We start from the raw sequence: 14,275 nt of genomic DNA, 5'->3' as shown, positions 1-14,275 counted from the left end.
AAAAAATCACTTAAAATAAAATATCCATAAAATATACACTGCTGTATGGCTAAAATGAATCTGTAGATTAGGTATGCTCTATTTGTGCCTATGAAAAGCGTCGCACTTGACCCCAAACCTTTGAAACTCTTCATAGCCCTTTAAGATGTTACTGTCCCGCCTCCTTTTAGAACGCAATGACATCATGGGTTTAAGCAACCAATGGGAGACCACGACGAGCATGAGCTAGAGAGAGTAGTATGTGTAGTGCGCATACGCATGTGTGTATGTGTGAGTGTGTGCGTGCGTGTATGAGTGCGATTGTGATTCTATAGACTTTTTTTTTTTTCTTTTTCTTTTTTAATCATATACACTTCAGCTTCATCGTCCATCTGTCGTTTGGAGTAAGATTAACATTGATTTTACCCATCTGGATTTTAAAAACGTTTTTGAGGAAGAATGTCACTGTCGCTGATCAATTCAACACAATACAGGAATCAAGTAGTTATATTTTATTAAATTACCTTCATCAGCGTAATGGATGTTTAGACCAAGTTATGAGACATTTCTTATATTAACTTTAAACAGATCCGTTTCCTTCTGCACGGAGATCTGCTGTTGTTTTGGCACTGGGCACTCATGATCGTTGTTTATTTGTGTTTCAGCATGAGTTTGTTTGCATGGAGCTGAACATCTCTGAATAGACTCATTGACTGTTCTTAGAAAGAGCTGATCAATCCGGAGTTTGTGTATCAGATATGAATCTGTAATTTGAAGAAGTGATCTTAAACAAAGCTGAGAGCAACCAAGGAAAGACAGAATGCTTAAGACCCTTACTAAAAAACTCAGAAGACACTCTCTAAATGAGATTCATCCTTTTCAACTAAAGGTAAGTCAGCATATAACTATATCACATAAAACATGCATGTATTAAAAAAAGACAATCTATGTATCTGTGAGACTGTATGAACAGTAATACTAAATATTTGTAGGCCAAGATGCGTTAAATATGCATATTTATACAATATAACTATATCACGTTCAAATAAAAGTAGATTTCAAAATAGAAAACAAAAACTGGTCATACTTTGATACAGTGTTAATGTTACATGAAGTACTGAATGAAATGAAATAATGAGCTGATTGTAATCGCACATTATTCTTACGTTTGTCAGAATTTATAGTAACATACAGTATTTTACAGTATGTAGCAATATCTTTATTGTAATGTGAAAGTGTTACCATAAAGCACTTTGTCTTGTGACTGCCGTATTGTCCTACATTGGATTGCAGAAGCTTTCTGTTTACCATGTGCATGTCTCAGTGTACTACAATATGTTTGTTTAAGCTCAAAGTGGATTTGTTACATGGAATAGTTTTAAAACCTACCCACTCATTCAGACTCCTGTGCATATGTATCATTAAGTGATCACACACACATACGGTTGAAACTGGAAGTGCACAAACATGAAAAGACTATCCAAAAACTATATGTGAATGAAAAACCTTTATTTGAAGGAGTAAACTAAAGAACCAGATGACCTCGTGAGTTAAAAGTTTTAGCAGGAGAAAGCATGATGGCATCTGGCTTACGCCATCTTGAAGAACCGTCTTAAAGTAATACAACACCTTTCTGGAATCCATAAATACTTCACATACTGGCCCTAATGCTGGTTCTCTGTTAATGCCACATTGTTATAAAGTCATAAATTGCTCGTAAATGCATCATATAAACCTTTTGTAGAGGCATTTGTCAGTATGCTTCTTGTTTAAGCACATGGTGTGATGTTCCACAAAGATGTAGCCTAAAACTTGTTTATTTCAAGAAAGAGTCCACTCCATGGATCACCACATGGTAGTTTTCACATTTTACCTATTACACTTTTAGTTGATTGGTCTGTACGACTGCTAGTTCCAGTTTCATTATTTGTCATGAGAGGTGTACCCTCCAGACATGTTGGAGCTCTTTCCTGGTAGATGTGTTGTTATCTCTTCAAAGGGAGGTAATGTGGCAGTAGCAGGATGGAAATTTACTTTAAAACTGATGAATGAATTGGAGAGGCCGCTACAAAGGTGTGACCATTTAGGACCGTTGAAAAAGTGGGAATATATATTAAATGTTGTTACAAAGCTGTATGATTTACTTTCTGAGTAAATGATCCTAGAGTTTAAATTTTTGTGTAAGCTATACCTTTAACATAAGCTCCTGGTGTTATTGTGCAAGATTCATTAGTTGTGCTATTCCAGACACAGCAAATAATTGGTTCTGCCTTTGGCTGATGTTCATATAGGGCTTGTTATTGAGAAATAGCTGTAGCTTATATAATATAAGTAGTAGAGACCAGACACGAAACTCTCACATCATTTTTCTAGTTCTGTCGTTTTAATGGCAAAATATTCCACCACTCACTCTGCTGTGTTCAGGTCACGCTCAAAATCACCGTTCCATGTATGACCTAATACGCAGTTTTTACACCGCGAGTAAATTTTCTGTCATATTTTTATGAATGCAATATGAAGATTGTATAAAGTGATTGTAAAAATGCAAATTGCAGGCACAACAATATCAGTACAGCCATATACATCTAGTAAAATATGCATCACATGACTAAATATGCAGCGTCTTTTTCAAATAGCTCCATTTTCACAGTCCACACTACAACATGAAAATGGCATTTTCAAACGTATGTATCATGGGTGAGCATCTTCAAAAACTTCAGGACAAAAAATGGAATCTCAGTGTGGACGGAAGGCCACAAAGTAAAGAAAAAGAAGATAAGTGTAGATGTATCCTTATTAATTGACTGCATTCTGCTATGTAATTCTCACCTTTCAAGATCTAATTGGTTTCTAATAGATAAAACAAGTCTTTTCTCATTGAATATCTTGTTTCACTTGGAAATGGCATATTATGGAAGTAAAACTGGTTGTGAATTCCATTTCATATTGATTTTAAGTTTGTTTGTACTAGATTGGGATTCATAGCTGAAAGACAGAATTGCAAAGCTTGTCTATGACCAGTGTCATAGAGTTGAGTTGGAGAGCCGCGAGTTAAAATACCTGGTTGATTTTTAAGCTAGCTTCAGTTGAGATAACACAAAACCCTTTTTTTAATTTTTTTTTTTAATACAAGATTTCAACATGATAAAGGAAGATGGAAAGACATGTTGACTACTCAGTGCCAAAGACTGTTATTCCTGTATCAATGGACACATGTCCTGGTCTCAGCTTGACCCTTTGGCTTACACTAATAAATACAATCACGGTGGTTGGAGTGTGGCCTTCTGCCAGAAACGTCTTTGGCACTGCTGGGTTGCTGACGGAAGCCGTGTGTGTATAAGTGTCTGTATCTGTCATGTTTGAGTAGATCTAGTAGACCACTGAGAAGCTTTGGAAGAAATTTGAGGATCTTCATGGCAGTGTTCCTGGATACAAGCCAGAGGAAAAATGATAAGCAAAGGCCTTTTCACAAGAATGAAAGTTATGATTTCAGTACTTAAACTTTGAACATTGTGTTGCAACTTTTGACTTGCACACAACTCGCTGTCCACTGTAACGCTTTAGCATGGTACTCCATGATATGGAGAGGCTTTATTAAATTACAAATACAGAGGTAGAATTCAAATGTAAGTTAGAATACATTATCAATGAACCAACACTGTACAAGGAGGACATCAACAGATCTATACTAGTCCAGAAGTCTCCTTCATGCATGAACAGACACACACACAGAGCTGCAGTCATGGCCTCCGAGGCCTGTGTGTGTTTGTTTGAGTCTTGAAACACTGTTTATTGTGTGTCTTCCTGTGTTTGAGTGTGTCCTGTGTCATAGCCTTTCACTTGATCCCCTTTTGATTGGTTTGTTCTTGTCCACTTGTGTAAAAATTGAAAAACGCAGCTGTGAGTGTGGCTATTTTTTTATTTTTTTTTATTTTTTTGCCTCGTGTGTTTTTAAATTGACCACAGAGGACTTGGCCTAAACACTCCCATGGTTAGCAGACTGCTTCATGTTACAAAAGTGCCTTTGCAAGTCTTGCAAGACTCTGTTGGAAAGTACAGCACTTTATCAGATTCGTTTAGTCATTCATTTGCAATTACAAAACATTAGATTGCCGACCTACAAAAATGTATGTTTCCACACAAGCCAAAAAGGTCATTGACTTTACGTCAGTTGTGTGAGCTTAATGTAAATTGTCATGAAATGTAAGGACAATTGGCTGGATTCACACGCTCACCTAAATCCTACTGCCAAACAACGAACAGTTTGTCAAATGTTTGCTTTTCTATAAGCCAGGAGGGGAAAGACTGGAAATGCTAGCCCAATGTCATTTACATGTTGGCCATGCACTTATTCTAGCAGCCAGGCTAAAGAAAGTTGGATACTTGTAATGGTTTTAGAGAAAAAAAAAAAGAAAAGTATTTGGCAAAACTAAGTAAATGTGACGTTATGAATTTGTACCACATTTATGCTGTAATAGCATTTTTACCTTCCTGCTCAAGTCATTTCCACTTACTCAGTATGTAGTATAGTCAGCCAAAGGCAGAAATGCGAATGTACTTTGGCTTCTTGGGTTGCAGTAAATTTTATAGGCCTTTAACATAATTGGCAGCTTTTGTCTGCTATTTAAGCATGCATGTCATTGTAATTAAAAAAACATTATCAGATATTTTCATCAAGCAGTTGTATTATTGCCTCATTGATTCCTGCTGTTTTTTTTTTAATTGCAGCAAAACCTATTTCAACATTGATAGTTCTGCTATTGCACTGGGTACAAATGTGAAACATGCACGGTTGTGGCTGGTAGTGATTAGGCATTTTCTGCTGGACATTGTTAGCAAGTTGGTCGGAATTCAACTGTGGTTGGTTATAAATATTATCAGGCAATGTTGAGACTTGTGAAACCCTCAGTGTTGTACTAGAAAGCACATGAAACATACATTAAAAAGATGTTTGATTTTATAGTTGTAGTTGAAAATTAAACATTGTGAAAAGATTTGTTAAATCTGTTTTGGTCACCCAAAAATGAAAATTCTGTCATATGCTCACACTCATGTCATTCAAATGAAAGTTTATGGTTTTCCTTGTTCTGTGGAACATATGTGACCATGGACCACAAAACTAGTCATAAGGTTCAATTTGATTTGAAAGCTGAATAAATAAGCGTTCCATTGATGTGTGGTTTGTTAGGATCGGACAATATTTGGCCGAGATACAACTATTTGAAAATCTGGAAACTGAGGGTACAAAAAAAAAATCTAAATACTGAGAAAATCGCCTTTAAAATTGTCTAAATTAAGTTCTTAGCAATGCATATTACTAATCAGAAATTAGGTTTTGATATATTTACGGTAGAAAAATGACTAAATATCTTCCAGGGACAAGATCTTTACTTAATATTGTAATGATTTTTGGCATAAAAGAAAAATCGATCATTTTGACCCATACAATGTATTTTTTGCCATTGCTACAAATATACCTGTGCTACTTAAGACTGGTTTTGTGGTCCAGGGTCACATATAAGATATATTGAGAAATGTCTATTTGTCTGTAGATTGAAAATCAGTGGGCTACAATATTGTTTGGTTCCCAGCATTCTTCAAAATATTTCCGCATAAGAAAGAAAGTTCTGCAGCTTTGAATTGACATGAAGGTGGATAAATGCAAATTTTTCAACTATTCCTTTAAGTTTGGCTGATGTAATGAAATATCAATCAACTGAGGGCAAGCAGACATGTTTCATGTGAAATCTAAAGCCTGCACTGAGCTCTAAGAAGCATTTTTGTGTTCTAAAATAAGCTAACTCCACAATAGACATTAGAATAATACATTGAAAATGTGCATGCATATTGTATATTGCCCACAACCCCAAGTTTTTTATGGTCCCCTTTAACTTTTTAAGAGGAATGGTCATAAAGTTATTTTAATGTGCTGAAATGGAATCTTATTTTGAGTTGCTTTATGAGACTCTGGTATGTCTGCATGCATATGAGTGTTTAAGTTTAAACAGTACGGAAGGAGCGGGGTGGTGCGTTATAGTGGTTACACTTAGTCATTCGCTGTCTACATGATCTACACCCGTAGATGTGCGCACAAACACACAGACTGGCCATGATTACAGGACCAATCACCATCCTAAAGTGTTTAGCAGATGGCGTAGCTAGAACTCATGGCTGTGACACACATGTTGACGCCCAGTATGCAACTCTCACCTACCGCCCACTACACAGCATACTGCTTTGACATCACAGACATCATTAAAACCCTCAGAGGGACTCTCTTTGAGGACTGTGAAGGAAAACAGGCCAGGGCCATTAATTTAGCTATCAACATTAAGAGGTTCTCATGGTTTTAACATTTTTGGTGCATAGTGAGAGAATTGGGCCCTGTTCCAAACCTTGTGAAGTCCAAGAGGCCGTAGGGTGTCCCATTTGTCATTTGATTATTCAGAAGGGTGATCAGAAGTACCATCTTTTATGCTGCACTGCATTCTTTTTTGATGCATGCACAGTTGCGGACGTCATGGTGGACTACCACCCAACAGTGTGGTCCGCAAGGACAATTTAGGGCAAATTCTGGTCTCCATGGGTTGTGGACCCAACTGTCATTCAAAGTAAAGCTTGCTTATTTTCGGGGTGAAATGTAATTTAATATCTATCTGAGACATCTCTGGTCTGCTGCTGATTACCATAGGAAATACCTTGTTTATGAAGATAAAAATAAAAAATGTGTTTACAGCAATGCACTTGGAATAGAAGCAGTGGAAAATAATCAGAAATGTGACGCTTATATTTTTGCTGACATTGATTAATTCTTTGGTTAAGACAGTTGAGCTATAAAGTTAATTTAGTTGATTTGGAGCAATTTCTGGTTATGCGTTAATAGCTTTGCCACATCACTTCCAGGTGACCTTGTCAGGATATCAATGAACAGTTAACACTCTCTTTTCCTGATACAAATAGATAGTCCCACCCCAAATTCACTTCATTGCTTGAGCCAGTATTGCTGTGTTGGGCTGATCCAACCTGATTTCAAGGTTAAACATAACTATTTTACGAGGTGGCGATTTCATATGTATTTGTATATAAACTTTTTTTTAAGCATGCATGCCCAACCCTAACCTCAAACCTAAACATAAATGAGACTGGGTCATATGCAGTTCATATGAAAATGTACAAATTACATTGTTAGAATTCGTAGGGTTTAGCCACCAATTCGCCAAAACTTAAAATAGTCACGAACTGCCATTAGATGATTGTGTCGTCTGGTTTGTTTTGATGGAGCCACATGTTTTTTGGTCTGCAGTTTTCTCTGCATTTTAAGCTGTGATAGGTGAAAGTATTTTATTAAAATTACTCATTTCACCTTTAGCGGCTATAATAAAGGTCAACAGTAACCAATCAGAGCACCTCTCATTACGGGCCACTGCAAAATCAGGATCTATTGACGTGTTCCAGGACACATGATGGATAGAATTTACAGCATTGTTACTTTATTGCGCTGGTATGTGCATTGTTTTTTCTGTTTTAGGGCATGCCTAGGTGCCCTCATAATGACGTTAAGACCGTCATGTCATTGACCTTTGAGCATTATCACACTAACAGCTCATTTGTGCGCCAACAGCTTTCTGAGCTGATATCATATTCTCACACACCCTCTCCAAAGCTTGTAATCCATGACCGTCATCACTGACCCTAATCTACCCCACACATTCAAATGAGAATAGCCAATGCTAATCCAGAAGGCCATGACAGCAGTGGCACCTCCCTGCCTCTCTTATTCCCGGATTGCTTTGCAGGATGGTACTAGACCCTGAGGCTACAGGGCAGCTGATTATGTTACATATACAAACACATTGACAACCCTACAATTTATGAGCTCAAACAGGGCCGGAGGATACAGAGAGCAAACCATAAACTATGCAAACAGCTCTGCCTGCAAGAGCAGTGCATTGTGGTCAGCATCAAACCCTCATGCAAATGCTATTTTGTTGCATATGTTAATGCAAACGGGTTGTGCTGGTTTATGCTGCAGAAAATGTCTGGGATCAATTTTAAACCAGATAACCCGCCTGTCAGGGATTCCAAAAAAAAAAAAAAAAAACACTTTATGTATTAAATCATACAGTTTTAAATCCTGTACTTCGCTACAATGAGGGATTATTGAATTCAAAGCCAAGGAAAGCATTCCTTAAGGGAAATTTCCATCCTAAATTCATTACAATGAATGGGGTTAATGTTTCTTGGAATGTTTTTAGCCTTTTTTTTGTTTATTATTAGACTAGTCTGTTATCACTTACAACATTACTATCAAATCTTTTTTTGGACATGATGCCATATAAAGTATATCTTAGTGTTATGTCAATTCCATGAATATACACGAATATGGTAAACATTCAGCAGAGTTAAGTATCATGTGATGTATCACCATGGCACTGTCATACTTTTTAGGTATTGATATGAAGTATAATTTTATGCTTTTTTTTTTTTTTTTTCAAATTGTACTTCATATTGATAAAAGTTATGTATTCCCAGAGATGAAGGAAAGGCATAATCCATGTGTAAGCAAATCAGTTCAGGTCCACTGACATTCAAATGCAGAGGGAATGGGCTGGGCTGGAAACCGCCAACCCTGTGATTCATACCTACATGAGTACAGCTCCCCTGCAGAAAGGCATGCATTTATGTTAATGAACAGTGCTGTCTATGTTGGTTTGATTTAACATACTTATGTTTCAACATGTACATTGAAAAGAACTGCTACACTGCTTACCAACCTCGTCACCCTGAACAAAAATGTGGCCTTATCATATAAAGTTACAAAAAAGATCATTCTAGCACAGCCACATTCCTGTGTTTTTCACCTGCCCTACTAAATTTGTATGTCAGTTATTCAAATAAATCACCAGTCACTGCCTGTTGAAGTTTTAATTTATGCCATTGAGGCAAAGTTAAATAGTGACCATGATGGAGAACTGAAGTCTTTTCTTTTCAACTTTATTTTCAGTGTGCTTAAGCTATAGTACTTAATTGATAATTACAGCTCTAAAATTGTATTAAATATTAAACTTATTACAGCTAATAACAACACAGCTGCTGCTATTACTCGCAACCTCTTTTAAATGTGTAAATACCACACATCAGTTGGACTATAATATTAATGCACCAAGGTAAATTGCTTGACTTTCATAAACATCCTACTCTTTTAGGTTAGAACTTGGTGAAAGTAATGTAATGGATGAGAGACATTCATTCAAACCTACTGCGAATAGCTTTTAAAGGCTTTAAAAACATAGCCAGCATCCTGCCTCATACTATCTCGTGCATCTTCAAAGCCAGTGGTATGTGAGCACTGGCCTCCTTTGAACTACATTTTGATACTGCCTAAACAATTATTTGAGAAAAAACAGGCTGTGCTTTCATTTCGGTCCAAAACCATAGTGAATAGCTTGATGGGTAATTTGACCCTGATGCTGATGATTTTGACAATAGCTCTGTTAACATATCTTCACTTAAACACATGCATCCCATAATCCCCTGTGAAGATGTTGTCATCCCATCTGGGGGCGGTTCCCTGGGAAACAGGCCTCATGCAGTGCTGCAGTATTTAGTTCAGTCACTCCGCTGTGTGTATGCATGTGTGTTTGTATGTAGGGTTCCATTTAGATGTCAGATCACTATTTAGGCTATCATAAAAGACATTACCTTCTGTCTCAGACCGAGTATACATAGAGCCTGTTATTTTTTCTGTTGTGCACTACTGGAACTGCTTTTTCCTTTTTGAGCAGCTTTTTATGTCTACACCCATGAGATCCTATCAGAGCTTTTCAGTGCAGGCAAAGAACCAGAAGTCGACTTAGTATCAGTAGTGTTTTCTCTCTTGACACTGAAGCAAGGCTGGATGTATAAGAACGCTCCCAGGATCTATTGATTGGCTGTCACCATTAAGCCAAGGTCACTTGCCAGCATCTTGTAGCGCTGGTATTGTGTCACCCTCTGCCTATTTGAGAGAGCTTCGACACAAGGAGGCCAGTGTGTACGGTTGAGGCTATGCTTTTCAGTTCATAGTCATATTTGCTTTATTGGAATGGCAAAACGGCTTACATAACCAAACCATTAATAAACATTTGGTCATTATCACAAAGTAAACTCCTTCAGAGTGATGCAAGATCACAGTGTCAAGGTTGATTTTTCAATATTGACAGGCTGACTGTGCATTTATACTCAAAAGAAGTCTATTTGTATATAATTACATTCAGAAACAGGTTTTCTGGTGTTGTTTATGAGCTTTTTTTGGTTTTTGTTCCAGTGATTGCTCTTTTGTTGTGGCAATACAATCTTGCTGTAGGAAGAAGGATCTGCATGGACATGGATATATTATATCAATATCTGTGTCACAATACAATAATATTACTATTTTGAAATGTATTATCATTCAACATTTTTATATATTGCGATCTTTACACAATTGCTTCTCATTTCTCAAGAAGGCCTCTGCCTTCTTTGTAGATCGAGCTCTATAAATAGATTTAGTTTTGACAATAGGCACCTCGGTCAGAAATTACTTTAGGGAATAGCGTACCTTGGTTTAGCTCTTTTATCATAGCATGACAACACTTGCAGTCTATTATGCTGTATGGGTCGCAAACTGTATACACTGTAAAAAAAAAAAGAAAAAGTTGAGCCAACTTAAAATTTTAAGGCAACCAGCTTCAGCAGATTTTTGAGTTTTCTCAACTTGTCGTTTTAAGTTTATACAAAAAAAAAAAAAAAATTGAGAATCTCCTACAAAAATAAGTTGAGCAAACTCAAAAATCTGCTGAAGGTGGTAAAAAAAATTTTTTTTTTAAGTTCGCTCAACTTTTTTATTTTTTTTATTTTTACAGTGTAGGTGACGCAATGTCAAGTCAAGTCATCTTTATTTATATAGCGCTTTTACAATAAAGATTGTGTCAAAGCACTTAACAGTATCAAATTGGAGGATAGAGTGTCAGTAATGTATAATGATAAGATTAAACACTCAATTTTCAGTTAAAGGCATTTCATTATTGAATTCAGAGATGTCATTGTCCAACAATTTAGTTTAAATAGTATCTGTGCAATCAAATCGGCGATAATAGCTAGAAATTAAGTGTCCCCAACTGAGCAAACCAGAGGCAATGTGTCCTAACCAGTTTTAATTTTTATTTTTTTTTTATGGTCGAATAGAAATAGTTGGTGTACACGGAGTAACCTTTTTGCTGCCTTTTCACAGACTTGTGACAATGGTGGTCAGTTACAGTTTTCCAACGAAAATTGCTGGGGTTTCACTTAAAAGTATAGGAGGATATCTTGTTAGGTTTCCACTACCAAAAAATAACAAATCCAACAACTTAAATAATAGATTTGAAAATACAGTACATTATTTAGCCTTTTTATTTGTTGAATATCTGTCTGGTTACCTTATTAAAGGACTGCGTTTTAGTATCCATATATCGCAAAGAAACACGTCTGAGCGGTTGTTATTACAGTAAACCAACCTAGTTATGTATGGCTTTCCTGAACTAACCCACTAACTAATTAATTTTGAAAATACATTTTCTACTGCAGATGAATATTGTTGTTCCTTCTCCCCTCTCAGTGTGTAATACTTGTAATCCGATTCTGTACTTATTTATACAACCAAACTCATTCCAGGAAAGTTCTGCTTGCAACAAAACCAAACTAAACAGCAATTTTTTGTTTCTCCTTGTGGGATTGATTTGTGTATTCTGTACATACATGGAACAATAAGGGCATTCACTCTGTATTTATTTGTATGGTTATCACCCCTAAAACTACTAATGGGCAGTAGTTTATAAGTACATAATGCTAAATGAAAACCTAGAGTATTGCTTCTTACAATCGAAGACCGTGTCTGGCAGGGGTTTTGGTGGTGAGGAATGGTAATTTGTGGTGACTTTGAGATTTGAGACAGACTGGATTTCACTGAGTGGAAATGGCTCTTCTGGGGGCCGTGAGATCCTAGTGCATGTGAGAAAGAGTGACACATTTGAGTCATTCAGTTTTTCTCACTGTTTGCTTAGTGAAAGGCGAAAGAGATGAGAAGAGAAGTGGGGTGGGTGTGTGTGTGTGTGTGTGTGTGTGTGTGTACTTGAGAACAGATGGCAGCTGGTTAGCTGGGCTTGGACAAGGTAATTACCGTGCACTGTGTTACTTAACTCTTTACTGGTGCAATCTGTTGGGTTTTCTCTCTGTTCCATTCTCTCATTTGCTGATAGACTTTTAATCTGTTTTGCTCTTAAAAATAATCTTGTCTAAATGAATTTACAATGGGGCACAGCTAAGCTGTCATAGCAATTGGTGTTGTGGTTTTGGGTGTGCCTCTTGTTTTTACTTCTCTTAACCTTATGCTCTGTTTCTTCTTTTTACACTTTCGGATCTTTATTCAAACTTTACTGAGCACGTCTTTTCCATTTTATCACACTTTCTAATCTAATCACACCTCTCATCTCAGTTGAGGTGTAGATCTGTGAATGGTTAGTGCTGATTCCTAAGACAGGCATTACTGAAAATATCGCGCATACTGGGTATTAAATTTTGATGCATCACATTATTTGTGCTGTGTGTGGCATGATTCATGTAGATTATTAAGGTGTTCTATTACAGTTTTAATCATCAGGTTTTCAGCAGGCAAATGACAAAACGGGCCAAAAAAAAAAAAAAAAAAAAAATCCCATAGACTTGCATATCAAGGGAACAGACTTGGGCCACTCTGAACATGCTAGCAACTGAAGCATAACATGCTAAAAACATTCAATACCTTAGCAACCACATAGCATTGCTTTGGCAACCACCCACATTGCTCTTGCATATTGAAGGCTACTTCTACATGGGAAATCATCACAGTAAATTGATAATCACTTTGTTTAGATTGGATTGTTTGCAAGAAACATTCAGTACTTATTGCATATGTTTGCTTCACCCTTTGTAATATTAGAAGGTTTCCTAAGAAGCTGCCCAAGTGTTAGTCACTGGTCTTGTTGTTATAGCAAATGATAAGAAATACTTTTATGCTATTAAACTAGAATACGGATGCATGAAAAACACTTTCCATTTGCTTGTGTGAGCTGTGGGACGTGACAGTAGGAGGATTCTTGTTCTTGTCTGACCTTTGCTTTGCTTTTGAAACAGATTTCCTACCATGGCAGTGAAGAAGGGGGGGAGAGTGAAGACTCAGAAGGCGAAAACCAAGAGCTGGCACAGATTGACAGAGGTATGTGCATTTTGCCACATGCATATGTCTGTAGCATACTAGGCTTCAACAACTAATTGACATAATGTATAGTATTACATAGATAATGCATAGAATAACAAATTTACATAAGTTACTGTTATGTTTCTAAAAGCAAGGTTTTGAAACCTGAAAGTAAGATACTAAAGTGTTGTCTTCATGAAAAGGATACTCCACCCAAAAATGAAATTTCTCTCATTATTTACTCACCCTCATCCTGTCCCAGATGTACATGACTTTTCTTTCTTAAGTGGATCACAAAACGAGATTTTTAGAAAATAATTCACCTCTGTGAGTCCATGAAATGCAAGTGGAGGGGTCCCTCAAAGTTGACGCTTCAAAAACCATGCAAAATGAGCATGACAATTATCCATACAATCACTTTACAGTTGATCTGAAGTGAAACGATAGGTGTGTGTATGTGTAAGAAAAATACTAATCTTTTAAGAGTAAATGAGAGAATTTTCATTTTGGGGTGGACTATCATGTCAATATGCATATCAATCAAACAGACTGCAAAAGAAGGTGAGTGTAATCATTAACATCAAACCTTTTCTAAATGAAACTAAATTAAAACCCTTAATACAATGCAACTAATGCTATTTTTACATCTATAGTAGTGGGGTATCTAAAAAATGACATGTACATACATGGAATCAGCATTAGAAGAAAAGTATTGGTTAGAGTAGAGCCTTATTATGATGAATAATCAACAGATTAAATGAATATCAAAATAGTTATTAGTTGAACCCGATAGTCTGCCACATACACACACACACATTGATCTTGTAGGTAAAAAAGCCCAAGTCATAAACTTTATTGGGATTCTATAGAAATACCACTTGTGCATTTTAATCATACTTTGCTTGTGCCTGCTGTACTTTCTGCCAGCTAAGAGCAATGAAAAATGATTTAGTCTAATCTATTATAGTTTGAACTTAATTCAACTGAGCGGTGACTCAATATGGCATCTACCAAAGAAGTGAAGACAGTGGAGCTTAGATGATCCATGATAGCCTCATAGCA

At 36.6% G+C, this 14,275-nt stretch overlaps 1 protein-coding gene across 2 annotated transcripts in view; it reads left to right on the top strand.

Annotated features, from left to right (window-relative positions):
- Positions 1-223: 223 nt before the first annotated feature.
- The window catches only part of si:dkey-16j16.4 (uncharacterized), a 28,253-nt gene continuing 14,201 nt past the window's right edge, over positions 224-14,275 (top strand). The window contains exons 1-3 of one of the 2 annotated variants that reach the window (XM_058749658.1): positions 224-480; positions 645-868; positions 13,150-13,231. The gene's annotated coding sequence lies outside the window, so the exon portion shown is untranslated. The remainder of the gene's footprint in view (positions 481-644; positions 869-13,149; positions 13,232-14,275) is intronic. The other variant, XM_058749659.1, reaches the window with a different exon arrangement.

The sequence above is a fragment of the Onychostoma macrolepis genome, chromosome 17, assembly GCF_012432095.1.
Source record: "Onychostoma macrolepis isolate SWU-2019 chromosome 17, ASM1243209v1, whole genome shotgun sequence".
Lineage (NCBI taxonomy): Eukaryota > Metazoa > Chordata > Actinopteri > Cypriniformes > Cyprinidae > Onychostoma > Onychostoma macrolepis.
The sequence above is the reverse complement of the archived record's forward strand: the minus strand, read 5'-3'. Positions and strand labels throughout refer to the sequence as shown.